General features: G+C 38.6%; 1 protein-coding gene across 1 annotated transcript in view; it reads left to right on the top strand.

Moving 5' to 3' along the window:
- LOC136866675 (C2 domain-containing protein 5) overlaps positions 1–15652 on the top strand; it is a 559159-nt gene that overhangs the window by 88844 nt on the left and 454663 nt on the right. The gene's annotated exons all lie outside the window — the stretch shown is intronic.

Here is a 15652-nt window from a genome sequence, read left to right as displayed (position 1 = left end):
ACGGACCGATTATACTACCCTGTGCAATTCCCTTCCAACTTTCTCTTCCTGCGATACATCATTTCCTACTTTGACTTTCTGAACCCTTGAATTTAGAAATGTTTTTATCCAACGTGTAACCCTTACGTCCAATCCTATTCCCTGCAATTTCTTTATTAATATTCCATGTTCCACTCTATCAAAGGCTTTGGAAAGATCTATGGCTATGCAATCTAACTGACCTCCTGAATCCAATTGATCTGATATGTCCTGCTGAAATCCCACCAGTTGTGCCTCACAAGAAAATTTCTTTCTAAATCCATACTGGCTCCTCATGAACCAATTTTTATCATCACATATCCCTCTGATGTACTTTGATATTAAACTCTCCAGTATTTTACAAACTATACTGGTCAGGCTGATTGGTCTGTAGTTCTCTGGTTTCCTTTTATCACCCTTTCCTTTATAAATTGGTATTATTATAGATTCCTTCCATTCCTTTGGTATTACATTATTATTTATGACATAGTCAAAGAGAAATTTTAAATAAGGCACTATGTACCACCCCATTGTCTTTAATACCTCCCCAGTAATTTGATCACTTCCTGCTGCTTTTCCCTGCTGAAGCAGTTGAATTTCTCTGAGAATATCTTCATTTGTGAATGAGAAGCTTCTTGTTTCCCTCTGTCTCTCTCCCTCTCTATCTTCTGTTTCGGTTTCCAACTCCTGACAATCATCTACTGAATCTCTGAATTCCCTACTAAATAGGTTTGCTTTCTCAGTATGTGTTAAATAGTGTTCACCCCCTTCTCCCACCATTGTAGGAATTTGGATTCCTTTTCCCTTTTTGATTCCTGATATATGAATATAGCCTTTTCCATTTCCCTTTGTGGTCATTACCCTCTTGAAGTATGCCATTCATATAATTCTCTTTTGCTTCCTTTTTCACTCTATTTAGTTCCCTCATTAGCTGTTTTCTAGTTTCTCTACTCTCCCTAGCCTCTTTGATTTTCTTGTTTACTATTCTACATTTTCTTTTTAATTTTCTTATTTCCCTTGTATAATAAACAGGGTTGAGGCCATTTTACCCTTCTTAACAGGTACGAATCTCTTCTCTTCTTCCCAGATGATTCCTTTAAATTTAGCCCAAAGTGTATCCACATTACTCCCTTCACTTATCCAACAACTGAATTGTGATTTGATGTAAGTCCCAAATTCATCAACTGTAGTTTTTCTGTACAATTTCTTGTCTTGTGTAACCCTCTTATTAAGCCTTTTTGGTACGAGTCCTACATCCATTATTACAGCCTTATGGTCTCCTATTCCTTCAATTACCTCAGTTTTATCAACAATTTCCCATGGTTTAACCAAGAATACATCTAGTAAGTTATTGAGACGAGTCGGTTCTTGTACTACTTGTGTAAATCCTCCCTCCCAAATTAACTTATTTGCCAGTTTCAGTATTCAATAAAGCCTTAGATGTGGGAGAATTCACAATGTAGCGTGTGTTAAAAACCCTAGTGTTGACAGAGAGGTGACTAGCCTTGTTGGTTGTTTGAGACGATCTGGCAGTTGTTATTCTACTGCTTCGTGTATTGTAGGGGTGTACGGCTATCATCAAATCAATCAAATCAAAATCTCTTTATTTGCAAATGAGGTGTCTACCTCGGTGGCAAATGGTACACTAAAATACATTATTGTCAAGCACTAAATTTTAAATTAACAGGAGACGAAGAAAATTTTCCTAGAATACAATATTATACAATTTACGCTAATAATTTTTTCTATTAAACACACACATCATCCTTAATAAATTTATATTGTTTACAAAATTTTACTTATAATATCTTACAAACATAGTCAACTCATATACAGTACGGTATGTGAAATTACTTCTAATAATACTATACAACTGGTATAAGATTAAAATTAACATTGAATTTATTTACATATTTATATTTTACCCATTTTGGAACCTAAGTAGCATAACGACCTGCTGCGTCTCAACCAGAGCCCCCTTTTGCCACCACTTTTCAGAGTTCCTGAAGGGCCTTCACAGCTACCGTAGCGGTCCCAGGGCCCTCGAAGTCCCCACTGTACTTCACCCCTACAGGCAGTCCCCTACTTGGGCTGTCCAAACACCTTAGACCAGGGGATGGAATTAATTTAATCACACACATTTATTATTTACAATATCCTGCACTGGTCGAATGCCCTCTAACATTTAATTTATTATCTCTGTTGTTGTTTATTCTCTTCTTGAATATCTGTACAGATTTTGGAAAAGGATCAAACACTACCCCTGGTAAACTGTTCCACTCCTTCACGCCCTTCCCAATGAAAGAAAATTTACCCCAATCGCTTCTGCTAAAATTCCTTCTAATTTTGTACTTGTGGTCAATTCTACCAATATAATTATTTTCCAACCGAAGCCTCTCACGGATATCTCCCCATGCTTCTTCTCCTGTATAGGCTCTATATAATCCTGTAAGTCTACTTTTCTCCCTTCTCTTACTTAAAGTTTCCCACCCAAGTTCCTTTAACATTTCTGATACACTACTCTTTCTCCTGAAATCCCCTGTTACAAACCTTGCTGCTTTCCTCTGCACACCATCTAGTTCTTTTATTAGGTATTCTTGGTGAGGATCCCAAACACTGTTTGCATATTCCAATAATGGACGAACCATACTTAAGTAACTTTTTTCTTTTAATTCTTTGTTGCATCCTTTAAGTAGCCTCATTATGACATGAAACGATCTGTATGCTTTCCCAACAACGTCATCAACATGACCCTTCCAGTGCAAATTACTTTCAAATCTCACACCTAAGTATCATAATGAGACTCATAACATATAATCCGGTGGATTTTCCGTAGAGTTGGAATATATGTCAGTAGGCCAGGCCACTGTTATCTCTTATACAATGTACCTGTCGCAGGGAGTCCGGTGCCGTGGAGTTTCTCAAGTTTTGTTTTGCTGTCTAGACAATATGTGTGTATACAATTGACAGGAGTTCATTACCAAGGTTACGTCTGTTCTCTTTATATAATGCCATGTATGGGTAATCTAGTATTTGATTTACTATAACGAGGATCATTAATATTGCAGATTAAGATTTTTTGATTCCCCATAGACTATATGAAGTCATCCTAAAGACTTGCAATAATTTTACACTTCCTCTAAAGCATTACTTTGTCAATTTTATATATTTTTCATCTAAACAGTGTTATGTGGCTGAAGATGTTGATAATATACGAAACATGTACCACTTTTGACCATTAAAAATTGCCTTAAGCAATCATTGTATCGACTAGGTGGAAAATAAATAAATACTTAATTGTGAATCTATGTGAAGTGATAGTCATACAGCTAGAACGTATAAAACACTTGAAAGTGTAATACAATCTATTTTGTTTGTGTTAATTTTGTACAGATGAAAATTGAATTGGCAAGTGTTGCATACACTAGATTCATGAAATCAGCAAGAGATGATGAACATTTGAGAAAGTAGGACATCAGAAACTCGCTAAGTTATAATATTGTGTTTTTTAAAGGAAATTTTGAAGTGTTAAATATTACCTGTTGTAATTAAGTTGTAGGTGGAATCATCAAGATGACAAACAGTTGGTCGTAGAAGAGACCTTGTAATTTTGTAAAATATTGTTATGTTGTATAATGAGTGAATGTACAGCTGCTTTAAAAACAAGTGAAACATAAGTGGCAGAGTGTAGGTGTGAACCCTCAACGGAAGTGCCACTTGTTTCGGGCTCAGAGGGGCGAATGTGATGTTTGGGACATCACTGCGTGTAATAAATTATCAAACCGTGTAATTAATTGAAAAGATGTATATACTTAATCACTGATAAGTCATTTTTAACCCTACACTGCATAGTGTAGCGTTTTTGCTACATAATATTCTTCTTCATGTATTTCAGTAATATGCTAAAAGATGGCAAACCTAGCTATGTACATAATAACTTTGTAATCTGTACTTCCAGAAATTATGCTACAGGGAGCTAAGGGCAATGATTTTCTCCATCTATGTGCCATGTTATGTTAGCCTGAGGCAGTTGGACATGTGTCATGGTTGCTGTACATGCACGAGATGAGTAGCATTGAAATATAATACTAGGTGATTTGCTGACAATTGAAGTTTAACAAAAATACTGCACTATCCACAATATACTTATCTTTTAGCATAAATGTCTAATAATGTTTAATTTACAATATTTGTTACTAAAAAGTCATGAAATATGAGTGTAGCATTTTTGCTACATCATGCAGCTAAGGCATTTATTTTCAGATGTGTGTTTGAAGGTTATGGGCAGCAATGACATGAAGTACTTATTGATAGTATTCTATTTAATGATTATTTAATTAATACTGCAAGAATTAAGTCCAAATAATAATAATCTTCTTCTTCTTCTTCTTTTATGACCACATAGGATCACTTTAGTCAGTCCGTCGTTCAGGTCTCTTTGAAGGGATTGTTCGGGCTTTGCGGTCCTCCCAGTACTTCTTCAGACGCTCCGATCTTCGTGCCCTTTCCTCAGTTGAAAATGTGCGTGTTGTTGGTTTGTTTTGTGTAAGGGTAAAGCGGAGGTTTGTATTCTTGAGTTTTGTATTCAATTTTATCTTATTTTTGGTGTCTTCTGTTGTAAGGCCTATTTCCTTCAGATCCTCTCTTACTTCTCTGATCCATTTACATCCTGTTGTGGTATTTTTTGAGACGAGATTGTGTTGTACTAGTTGTTTCAGAAGTCTCGAGTCCTGCATCCTCATGATATGTCCAAAGAATCCCAGTCTCCTCTTACGCATAGTATCTGTAATGGGTTCTAGCTCTTTGTACACGACTTTGTTAGGTATTAACCGCCACTGTCCATCTTTCTGATATTTTTTGTTGATACAGGTTCTTCCAATCCTCCTTTCAATTTTCTGAAGTCTGTCAGTCTTTGATTGTTTATTCAGGTAAAAGAGTGTTTCTGCTGCATATGTAGCTTCCGGTTTTATAACTGTGTTGTAGTGTTTTATTTTTGTATTTATTGATAGACATTTCTTTTTGTAGATATCCCATGTTAATTTTTGTGCTTTAGCTAATCTATTTGTTCTTACTTGGATTGAGATTTTTTCATTTAAGTTATGTGTTATTACTTCTCCAAGATATTTAAACTGAGTTACTATTTTGATTTTATTACCATTTATGGTGACTTCTTTTAGCTGTGTTGGTTTTTGGGGCATGATTTCTGTTTTTTCAAATGATATTTTGAGGCCAATTTTATTTGCAATGTTTTGAAGTTCTGATATCTGGGTTTTTGCTTCTTTTATGTCCACTGCTAGTAATGCTAAATCGTCAGCAAAACCCAGGCAATTTGTTTTGATTTTTCGGCCAATCTTTATTTTGGGGGGACATTTTCTAAACCATTCCCTCATTACCATTTCTAGAGCACAGACTCCGCCATTGTCCGGTCCCAAGTCCGGAATGAGAAAGGAGGAGGGTTTGCTGGTCTGGCACCCAGCTGTAAAATTGCCAACGCCGAGTGTTGGGCGGCGGGAAATAACCTGACTCCCTAAGGGGGCCAACGGCTTCGGGCGAATGAGCCCCTTTGGGTGGGGTGATGGTCCCCACAGTGGAGGAAATGCCACTGGAATCCATTATGCAGCGTCTGTTCTCCAGGTTAGGGGCGGCTGCACAAGGCGTCTGTACTCCAGAGGAGCGGCCTCATTATCACCTCACTGGATCACATCCAGAGTTGTAATTCGGGACCTAGTCCCACACAGGTGACACCTTGACAGTCAACCATGGAAGGTCTTTTAAGGAATAATAATAATAATAATAATAATAATAATAATATGTATTGTAATTTATATTGCATTTTCTCAACATGGATTTGTTTACCTTTATCAAATATATTCGTAATTCCTTTTGCCATAAATGTCTTACATCTGAAAATATGCATTTACGGAAGTCAGCTTGACAGAAGTGTAACCCTAGCAAGTCTGCAGGCTGTGATGTAAGGTTTGGATGGATGGCCAGACATTGTTATCTAGCAACCGTGCAGGCTGTGATGTGAAGTATGGATGGATGAATGGCCAAGCAGTGTTAACCAGCAATCTATATTTTATGGCTGGTGGTCATCTGAAATTAGAAGCCGTTGATGGATGGCCATGACCGAGCAGCACTGTGTTTGAAAAAGAATGCAGATTGTTTCAAAGGCTATCACATCAGTTGAACTGCGGACATGACCTACCCATTTGAGCAAGCTATCATTTTCCAATTCCTTCAATGTAATAAATCTCTTTTAATTGTTTAAAAATAATTTTATTAGTTTTCTATGTTATTGTAAGTAATAAACAATAATTCTGCTCATATACTGTACTGGGTAACATTTGTACATAAGTAGCCTTCAACGCATGATGAAGCGTTCTTGCACATTCCTGAATTTTTCCATTTTTGCTCACCAGTATGATCAAATACATCAAAAATGTGTTGTCAATGTGATGTTACATATCTAATCTCCCTCTAAGAATATTTTCACGTCAGAGTTGTGGGTGTAAATAAATTCATGCAGTGTAGGGTTAAATTATTATGTATGTATATTATATATATTGTACTGGTAAAAGAGCCCGACTCTCAGATTATATTTTAAAGTAAGCAAGTATATAGTTCTCAGGGCAAAAACTGGGTGACTAGTAGCTAGGGCTCGGTACAGGAGGTAGGGTCCTATCTACAAGAAAACTTTGACTTTGACTGAACATGAGTTTATTCATATAAGACATGAAATTGCACATCACCTCCAGGTAGATATAAGTTGTTTTCCTCATAGTCCTATAATATGGCTCGGATTCTCCAATTTACCAAGCCGAGCAGGTTGGAACACGCTCCAGAAGATTCCAGGGACTCCGTACAGAAGCGGCTGGACTGTCTGGGTTGGTAGAAGGTAGAGATGCCTCGAACTTTCGAGGCCCAGGTTGAACCCCGATGATCCTGGTGATGTTGCAGATAATCATTTACTACCTCAGTCCAATGTGACTGAGAGGGCTGATGTCTCCAAGGTCACTCGCAGTACTGATAAATCTGAGTTCATAAAAACCTTGGGTGATTAACCTATTAGCGAAGTCACTGGTTATTATTCATCAAGACTTTCAAAATTTAACACTCGTAAAAATGATATGTCTCTGTATACGAGGAAAATAATTTCAGAGTTGACCACTAGCAAAAGTCTTCGTCTCTGAATAAATACTGGCAAAAAAACACAAGTCCCTTCTCATGAAACTATGATTAAATTTAAAGTTCATCACTGGCAAAGGTACAAGTCTTTGAATGAACACAGACGAAAAACATAAGTCTATCCACATGAATAAATTTACAGTCTATCACTGGCGAAATTTATAAGTCTTTGAATCAACACTGGCAAATGTACAAGTCTTTGAGGGAACATGGATGAAAACACAAGTCCATCCACATGAATAAATTTACAGTCTATCATTGGCAAAATTTATAAGTCTTTGAATAAACACAGGTGAAATCCTAAATTTATGTTTTAAAGACGTTGAATGAAGTTAGAGTTCATCACCGGCAAAGTTTATAAGTCTTTGATCCAGTACCAGCAAAATCACAAATTGATGCTTACGGGAACACATTCAGAGATCATCATCACTAGCAAAGTTTATAAATCACTGTTTATTAGAGGAATGAGTCTCTTAACACTCGCAAATATTGCAGGTTCAATTTATGAAGAATTCGTGCTTTAACACTAAATAATACAAGTCCAGTTATGAATTTAACACACGTAAATAATACAAGTCCATTTCGTGAATAATTGGAAATATTCCACTCTCGACACCCGTAAATATTGTAAGTTCAATTATGAAGACTTAGAAAATGTTCTTTAACACTCGAAATATTGCAAGTCCATTTGAGAATACTTGGAAGAATTCGTTCTCCTACACTCGAAGAAAATACAAGTTCACTTTATTAATACTTAGAGAAAATTACAGAGTTCCTCGTCGGGACTATCACTACACGACTATAGTAGCAGCCAGAGTGTCCACGCTGACTACTCAGCTGTAACTGAGTGAACAGGCTACAGTGCGCCCTCCTTTTATTCGATCCGGGACGTCTACGTCACAATACGGCTTGACTGAATATCTCCTGAATCCCTCGATGGATTTACTTCAAACTCGGGCATTGCGACGTTCAGGTGATCCCAAACAAGATGACATATCGCTCAAGCCGCTAGTGTAATTATTACGGGAGTTAAAAAATTTTCCCCGTCAAACAATCTGGAAGATGTGACGTGGAATCTAGAATATACGAGTCCAGGCTGGGAACACGTGCTGTGACGGGCGGGCGGTCTAACTAGCCCCTGTGGCTACGTCGCAGCTCACAGCTCTCCTTCACTCGTTTGCTTACCCCGCTGACGGTAAACAAACCAGGCGTGCTCAGAACATTATGCGTGGTAATTAAATGTCATTTATACTCAAAAAATACTCATGTACGGGTTGTAACCGGTACATATCCCTCCCTCTCAGGGAAAAGAAAATACGATGATGATTTTCTTTAGTTAACCTTATTCAAAGTATTTTTTGAGATTGGAAGCATTGTAGATGCCTTCAAGGTTGCCATCTAATCTTGTGATCTCATAAGCACCGTTGTCTAAAGATCTAGAAATCCTGAAAGGTCCATTGTACAAGGGGCAAAATTTTGCATAGATCCTCAATTCCGGACGAGACATCGCAGGTTTGCGAATTAACACCTTGTCTCCCACTTGCAACGGTGGTCTGAATTTTCGATTCCTATTTCTCCGCTGTCTGATATCTGCAGCGTTTCTCAATTTTCCCAGGGCCTTAGCGATTCTTGCTTCTTGACCGATGGCTGCATCAGGCGGAGCAGGAAGAATAGCACCCCAAGGGCGATGAGGAATATGCCCATGATGCACCAACATCGGAATATCTCCTGTAGATTCGTGGACAGTGGAATTGACTATTTTCTGCATCACTGGAAGTACTTCAATCCATCTCCAGTGTTCCTGCCGGCAGTAGACCCGACAGAATCTGGCAATTTCTCTCATCAATCGCTCAGCAGGGTTGGCTTCAGGATGACGAATGGAATTCATTATATGATGAATCTCCAACTCTTCTATCGCCGCCTGGAATTCTGCAGACGTAAACTGGCTTCCATGATCGGTTAGTAGAAACGTAGGTTTCCCCATCTCAGGGAAGACATTCCTGCGGAGTCTCCTTAAAATATTTCCAGTGTTTGCCTTCTGGATAGGTAACAACATGGTGAATTTTGAAAAGACATCAACAATAACTAAGACGTGCTTGTTAGCCCTGGCCGCCTTTGGAAGTGGGCCGTACAGATCAAGCGCCATCACCTCCCGTGGCTTCTCCGGAATGATAGTCCTCGGATATTCCCTCATAAGGTAATTGTTTGGTTTAATCCGTTGGCACAAGTCACAGGTTCTTATGGTCTTTCTTATATCATTACGAAGGTATTCCCAGATGAACCTTTCCTTAATTACACTAGCCACTTTGTCTACTCCAGCATGTCCTGTGATGAAGTGTCACTGCCAGATGATGGCTTCCCGAAGTTTAGCCGGGGCATAAATCCTTTTAGCAGTCTTGGTTGTATTAGTGTACTTGTAGAGTAAGTTGTTGTCCCAAGAAAAAGATTGGGCTGCCTGCTCGATTCGTGCATAGTCTGGATCATGTTGTGGAATCGATCCTTCACAGAAGGAAATTATTTCTCTTAGCCTGTGATCTCTCCGCTGGGCTTGGGCTAGGTATCGAAGTTTTCTCAGAAATTCTTCGTCATCACTATTAGTGACTGAAATTGGACAAGCTACGGCCGCATTGGAAAGATTCCGACTGAGAGCATCGGCTAATACGTTGTTCTTTCCAGATCGATGCACAATAGAGACATTGAATTGTTGGATGAATAATGCCCATCTGGTGACTCGTTCATTCGTAAGGTCGGAAGACAGAATGAAGGTAAGTGCCTTGTGGTCCATGTAAATGGTGATTGGAAACCCAAAAACAACCTTTTTCCAATACAAAAGCGAATATACAATCACTAGGGCTTCTAGCTCCATAATGGTGTATGACTTTTCATGTGTCCTAAGCTTTCGACTCACAAATGAAATGAACAACTTGCCATCGGGCCTATTAGGGTCGACTTGGTAAAGAACAGCTCCAATTCCTATCTTACTGGTGTCACATTCAATATGGAAAGGCCATTCGTAATTAGGATAGCAGAGCTGCACATTATATTTGAGCATCCTTTTAGTAGCAATAAAGGATTGCTCACATTCAGTAGTCCACTTCCAGCGATTATTTTTCTTCAGTAATTCCTGGAGAGGTGCTACAGTTTCTGTGTACTGAGGGCAATGTTGCGAAAAGAATTGGCAAAGTCCCAGGAATTGCCGAACTTGCTTAATCCTGCAAGGCCTAGGAAAATCTGCAATGCATTGAATTTTGGCAGGATTTGGGCCCAAGAAAAAGAACTTCTGTCTTGAAAAATTAACTTTTCTTCAAATTAATTTTAAAAGTTCTTTTCTCTCAATTCCTTAAGTACAGTGTGTACATCTTCCAAATGCTGCTCCCATGTATCAGATGCTATCAAGATATCGTCGACATAAATAGTGGCGATGGCCTTTACTTTATCAGATAACTGGCTTTCCAACACTCTTATTAAAACGGCTCCCGAGTTCTTAATGCCAAAGGGCAGCCGGTTGAAGACATAGGTAATATTGTCGAAGATAAATCCAGTGAAGAGCTGGCTATGTTCATCCAGTACGATATGGAAGTACGATGATGTCATGTCCATACCTGAAAAATATTTCTTTCCATAAAATCGCTTAATGACATCTTTAAGCGGAGGAAGGTGGTCATATTCAAGGACCAGTCGGTCATTCAAGGCACGAGCGTCCAAACACAAACGTAGATTACCATCGGGTTTCCTCACTATGGTAAGTGGATTAATATAGGGCATAACGCATTTTGAGATAATTCCGTCAGCCTCCATCTGACGAATCAGTGTCCTGGTTTCATCCATGTACTTCTCGGGCACTGGATATGGTTTGCGTTTATAAGGCAAAGCGTTGAAGTGGTGCTTAAAATTCTTAATTTCTCCGGGCTTCTCATCAAAGACGTCCGGATAAGCCTGATAGATTTCTTCCTCTGCCGCTGCTATGTCAGGGTGGTAATCTGGGGCTTCAGTTACACTGGAGATGTATGTGAGAAAATCGGGCCCTTTGTCATTTAAAATTTCATCAATGGGTCCCTCTTCATCGGGATCTCCTTCTTCTTCTGACATGGGTCCCTCTTCTTCCTCGGGATTACCCTCTTCTTTCAGTACCTGGTCGACTGGAGCGGCATCGCCAATCACACCATCGACTTGTGTACAGGGTAAATCAATCCCTTGAAGCCTAAAATCTTCACCATCCACCAGCTGCAACTCTACAGATCCAATCCTACATAGATGAATGGTGTTGGCAGAGTAGTCAATAGTAGCCTTATATTTAGACAAAAAGTCTGAACCCAAAATAAGGTTGAATTTCATAGGCGAAACTATCAGGAAGACATGTTCACACATTTCCTCATTAATGGTGAACTCAAGGAATACTTGCTGCTTGCATTTGATATTCCGGTCAGGAATAATGCCCTTGATCTTCACTTGTGCAACTGGCAAAATCAGAAGATCACATTTATCCTTAATCAATGTTATCAGTTTGTCAGAAATTAGGGACACTTGCGCTCCCGAGTCCACTAATGATGATATTTGGAATCCCCCAATGGTAATACTAATTATGGGTAAACTTCGTTGGACATGTTGACGAATAGGTAACTCATCCTCAAACACTAAGTCATCATCGATGTGCCAATAATTTATTATGTCTACGTGAAATGATCCGACCTCCTCATTTTCAGGCAATCTTATTTTTGAAAAATTTAAGTTTTTTTTTTTGGTTACAGCACCTGTGGTTTCTGGATTTTGACCAAAGGTGTTGTTTCTCCTATGATATTCTTGATATTCAAGAGAAGTCGCTCCAGGTTGTTGACCCTCTTGTTTCATCTGATGGAGGTAGCCCTGTGTTTCCTTCCATCATTTGTGCAAGTCCGAATTATTTGAGTCTCTACTCTCTTGTTTTTTTTTCTTGTTTTAACCAAGTAGGTTTGGTTTGGTATGGCATCTGGCCACGGTATGGGCGTTTCCTAAACCCTGATTGAGTATCCCTTCCTTCCTTCTATCCGTTCGTTCTGGACTTTGTGGTGGTTGTTCAGAAGCATTAACCTGAACTGGATGAGCAGCTATGTCCTTGCTTTTGCTTGGTTTCAAAGTTCCCTGCGCATGAGCATTATCAAGACGTCGCAATACGGCATGTAATTGATCCAAGTTCTGAATGTTCGCAGCTACTAAGATCTCTTGAACGTGAGAAGGGTATTGTAATGTAATAACCTGAATAAGTTCCTTCTCAGGCAGAGGAGGATCTAAATACTGCATCTTCTTCAACTGAGATAATAAAAAATCTGTGTAGTGAGAGGTGTTATACCTTCTCGAATATAGTTGAAGTTTGATAAGGTGTTGAGTTTCTGCGTTCCAAGAACATTCAATTAAAGCTTTCTCAAAGTCAGAGTATGTCTTGAAATTAGATTTGAATACGGAATACCAAGAAAGAGCTTTGCCTTCGAGTAATCGGGCAACTGTTCTTAGCTTTCTATCCTCGCTAATCTTATGTTCTTGAAAATATTCTGCTACATTAATCAGAAATTCTTTAGCAGTATAATCTTCTTTACCGGAGAATTTAGGAGGTTTTTCCTCTTGGATTTTAACGGTAGTCGTCTGGTATGACGTTCCTTCGACTCCTTCTATCGAACTAGAAATAGGTCTGGAAGTATCTTGAGATTCAAGATTAACGACCTTAGTGGCTAGTTGTTTGAGATTATTTTTGACATCTCCCAACTGGAGTTGGACTATTCCTTCGACTTGTTTGATATCGTTCTTCAATTCAGTTTTAAGTTCACCAACATCTTTGCAAATACGACTAATTTGAGTGGTCGTATTGTCGGCTTGCTGAGTGAACTTTTTGTCAAACTCGCCCTGCTTAGCTTTTAATAAAGTGACTTCATTTCCAACTCTGGAAATGTCATTCTTAACTGTGTCCCGAAGAGAATCTTGGACAGAAACAATTTTAGCCTGCATTTGCGAAAGCTGACCATGTGACTCTTGAAATTCGGCCTTGAATTCCTCAATATCCTGTGAAAGCTGTTGAACGGAAGGAACAACCTTCTGTAAATCTTCCTTAACAACTTCTAAGACTTGATCTTTAATAGTTTTTCTCATCTCCTCGATGTTACGAGTAAGCTGAGAATTAATTTCTGTAAATCGGTCATCAATTTTCTTATTGGACTCAGAGAATCTTTCTTCTATCCTAACACTTGCTTGGTCGAAACGCGATTCTAATTTCGTGTTCATTTCAGTAAATTGGGATTGAACCACGTCATGTAAGCGCTTATCTAACCTGGCATCAGCTTCCACTAACCGCCTATTCAAGTTGGCAAGAGTGGCTTTAGTTTCGGCACTTGCTTCAGCTAATCGCCTATCTAGGTTGGCATTAGATTCAACATTTGCTTGGGCTAAGTTATTTAGACGTTGATCTACATTGGCAAGATTAGCATTAGTTTGAACATTAGCCTCAGCTATGCTAGAAAGATTAGTATTAGTTTCTGTAATACGTCTCTCTAAGCTAGCACATGTCGCAGTAAGCCTAGTCTCTAAATTGGCATTAGCCTCATTCATATTACGCTCTAAGTTAGCACATGTTGCAGTAAGCCTAGTCTCTAAATTGGCGTTAACCTCATTCATGTTAAGCCTAAGGGCTTCAATTGCTGCTAGTATATTTTCCATATTTAGAGCAATGTAAATATTTCAAAATGTGACACTTAGAAAATTTCAAATGGAAATTGCAATATCAGTGGCTTTAAAAGTTCAAAAGCACTCAGTTCATTATATATCAACACATAGAAATCAAGCATATGAAAAAGAACACATAAAACACAAATTATTTGCCACGTCCAGGGCATAAGTTTCACTTTGTAAACAAAAAAAAAAGGAGAACACCACGTCCAGGGTGTTGTGATTGTCTATTAATTGATAGCACTGTTAACGTAGCTATCGTGCCCCAACGTGTAGGGTGCCACGTATATTACCCTCCTCTCTGTACCGGTAAAAGAGCCCGACTCTCAGATTATATTTTAAAGTAAGCAAGTATATAGTTCTCAGGGCAAAAACTGGGTGACTAGTTGCTAGGGCTCGGTACAGGAGGTAGGTATAAATGTCATTTATACTCAAAAAATACTCATGTACGGGTCGTAACCGGTACAATATATATAATATATAGGGTTTTAATCATCCATTTCACATCGTCATTTCATTTCTTTGTATCGCGGCTATAACGTATTCTGAACGAACAACTTATTGTGTAAAGTATTTCAACTTCATTCGTATTAATAGCTTGCAGTAAATTTTCCAATAGCCGTAGTGAGGTGACCGGAGTCAGCAGGCTAATTTCAGCCCATTACCAGGAAATGTACGTCATCAAGCTTAAGAGAGACTGTACCCTTTCCATACTCCGAGGAGACAGTTAAAGCCATGTTTATGCCTACTTTTCGTAGTTCGCTACCTGACCCTTTGATTTTGCGGGAAAATTCAACCTGTGTATATGGACATAATGAAGCAACATGATGGATTCACAGCAGTACATAGGAGAAGGGATAAGACCTCAAATCTTACTGGACCATGTGATATGGTTGATGGAGGGAGCCTTTGAACCTATATACTTCAACGACAAGGGCAGGAGAGGACACTCTTACGACTACTTAGAAGGACGATTCTAATCTATTATGAGAGGAGGGCTGTACGTCTCGACATCGGAGAAGATCTTAACTTAGATCACTTTGCATCTGAGTAGTGTACTACTGAAACGTTAATCTCATTGGGACCTGTTATCTCAATGACGGGAGTTAAGGTCAACTGGAGACCGGTTTTGACTAGTATAGGGCAGGAGAGATTTTGTTATGAATTTAGTTACGCTACTGTTCTGTAATACAGAAGAATACAAGTGTATTATCTCCATGAACCTAACCCAGGGTGGTTTTGCTATTAAAATTAGGACTCATTACGACTTTATATAAGGAGTACAGTAGGAAGTGTTAAAGGCAAGAAAGTCGTAGTACAGCTAGTGTACTATGCACAAAGCAGAAGTAGGACTGGAATCCACAACAAGAGATGACGTCGCCTGTGCGAGAGATCTATCAATCATCAGCTGCTACATAGATTGTATCCAGATAACAGAGTCTACAAATGGTGAGCTAATGGCAAGTCTACGCGTAACAATTCATGTTCTTAGAGTTTATTTAATTCGTTTTTTTTTTTTTTTTGCTTACATAAGTTCAGATTCTGTTAATATGCCATTACGTCACATTTTTCATCCTAATAAATAGTTGTTTTAATTTGTATTTTCTGAAATTCTTATTAATGATCCTTAACTTCCAAGTTAGTGTACTTAATGGTTAGTGAGCCGTCACCCCACCCCTGGGAGTTTGAAAGTCTCATTCCGTATTATTATTATTATTATTATTAATCAACAACTATTGTTTTAAAGCCATAAGCT

The sequence above is a fragment of the Anabrus simplex genome, chromosome 3 (assembly GCF_040414725.1).
Source record: "Anabrus simplex isolate iqAnaSimp1 chromosome 3, ASM4041472v1, whole genome shotgun sequence".
Lineage (NCBI taxonomy): Eukaryota > Metazoa > Arthropoda > Insecta > Orthoptera > Tettigoniidae > Anabrus > Anabrus simplex.
The sequence above is the reverse complement of the archived record's forward strand: the minus strand, read 5'-3'. Positions and strand labels throughout refer to the sequence as shown.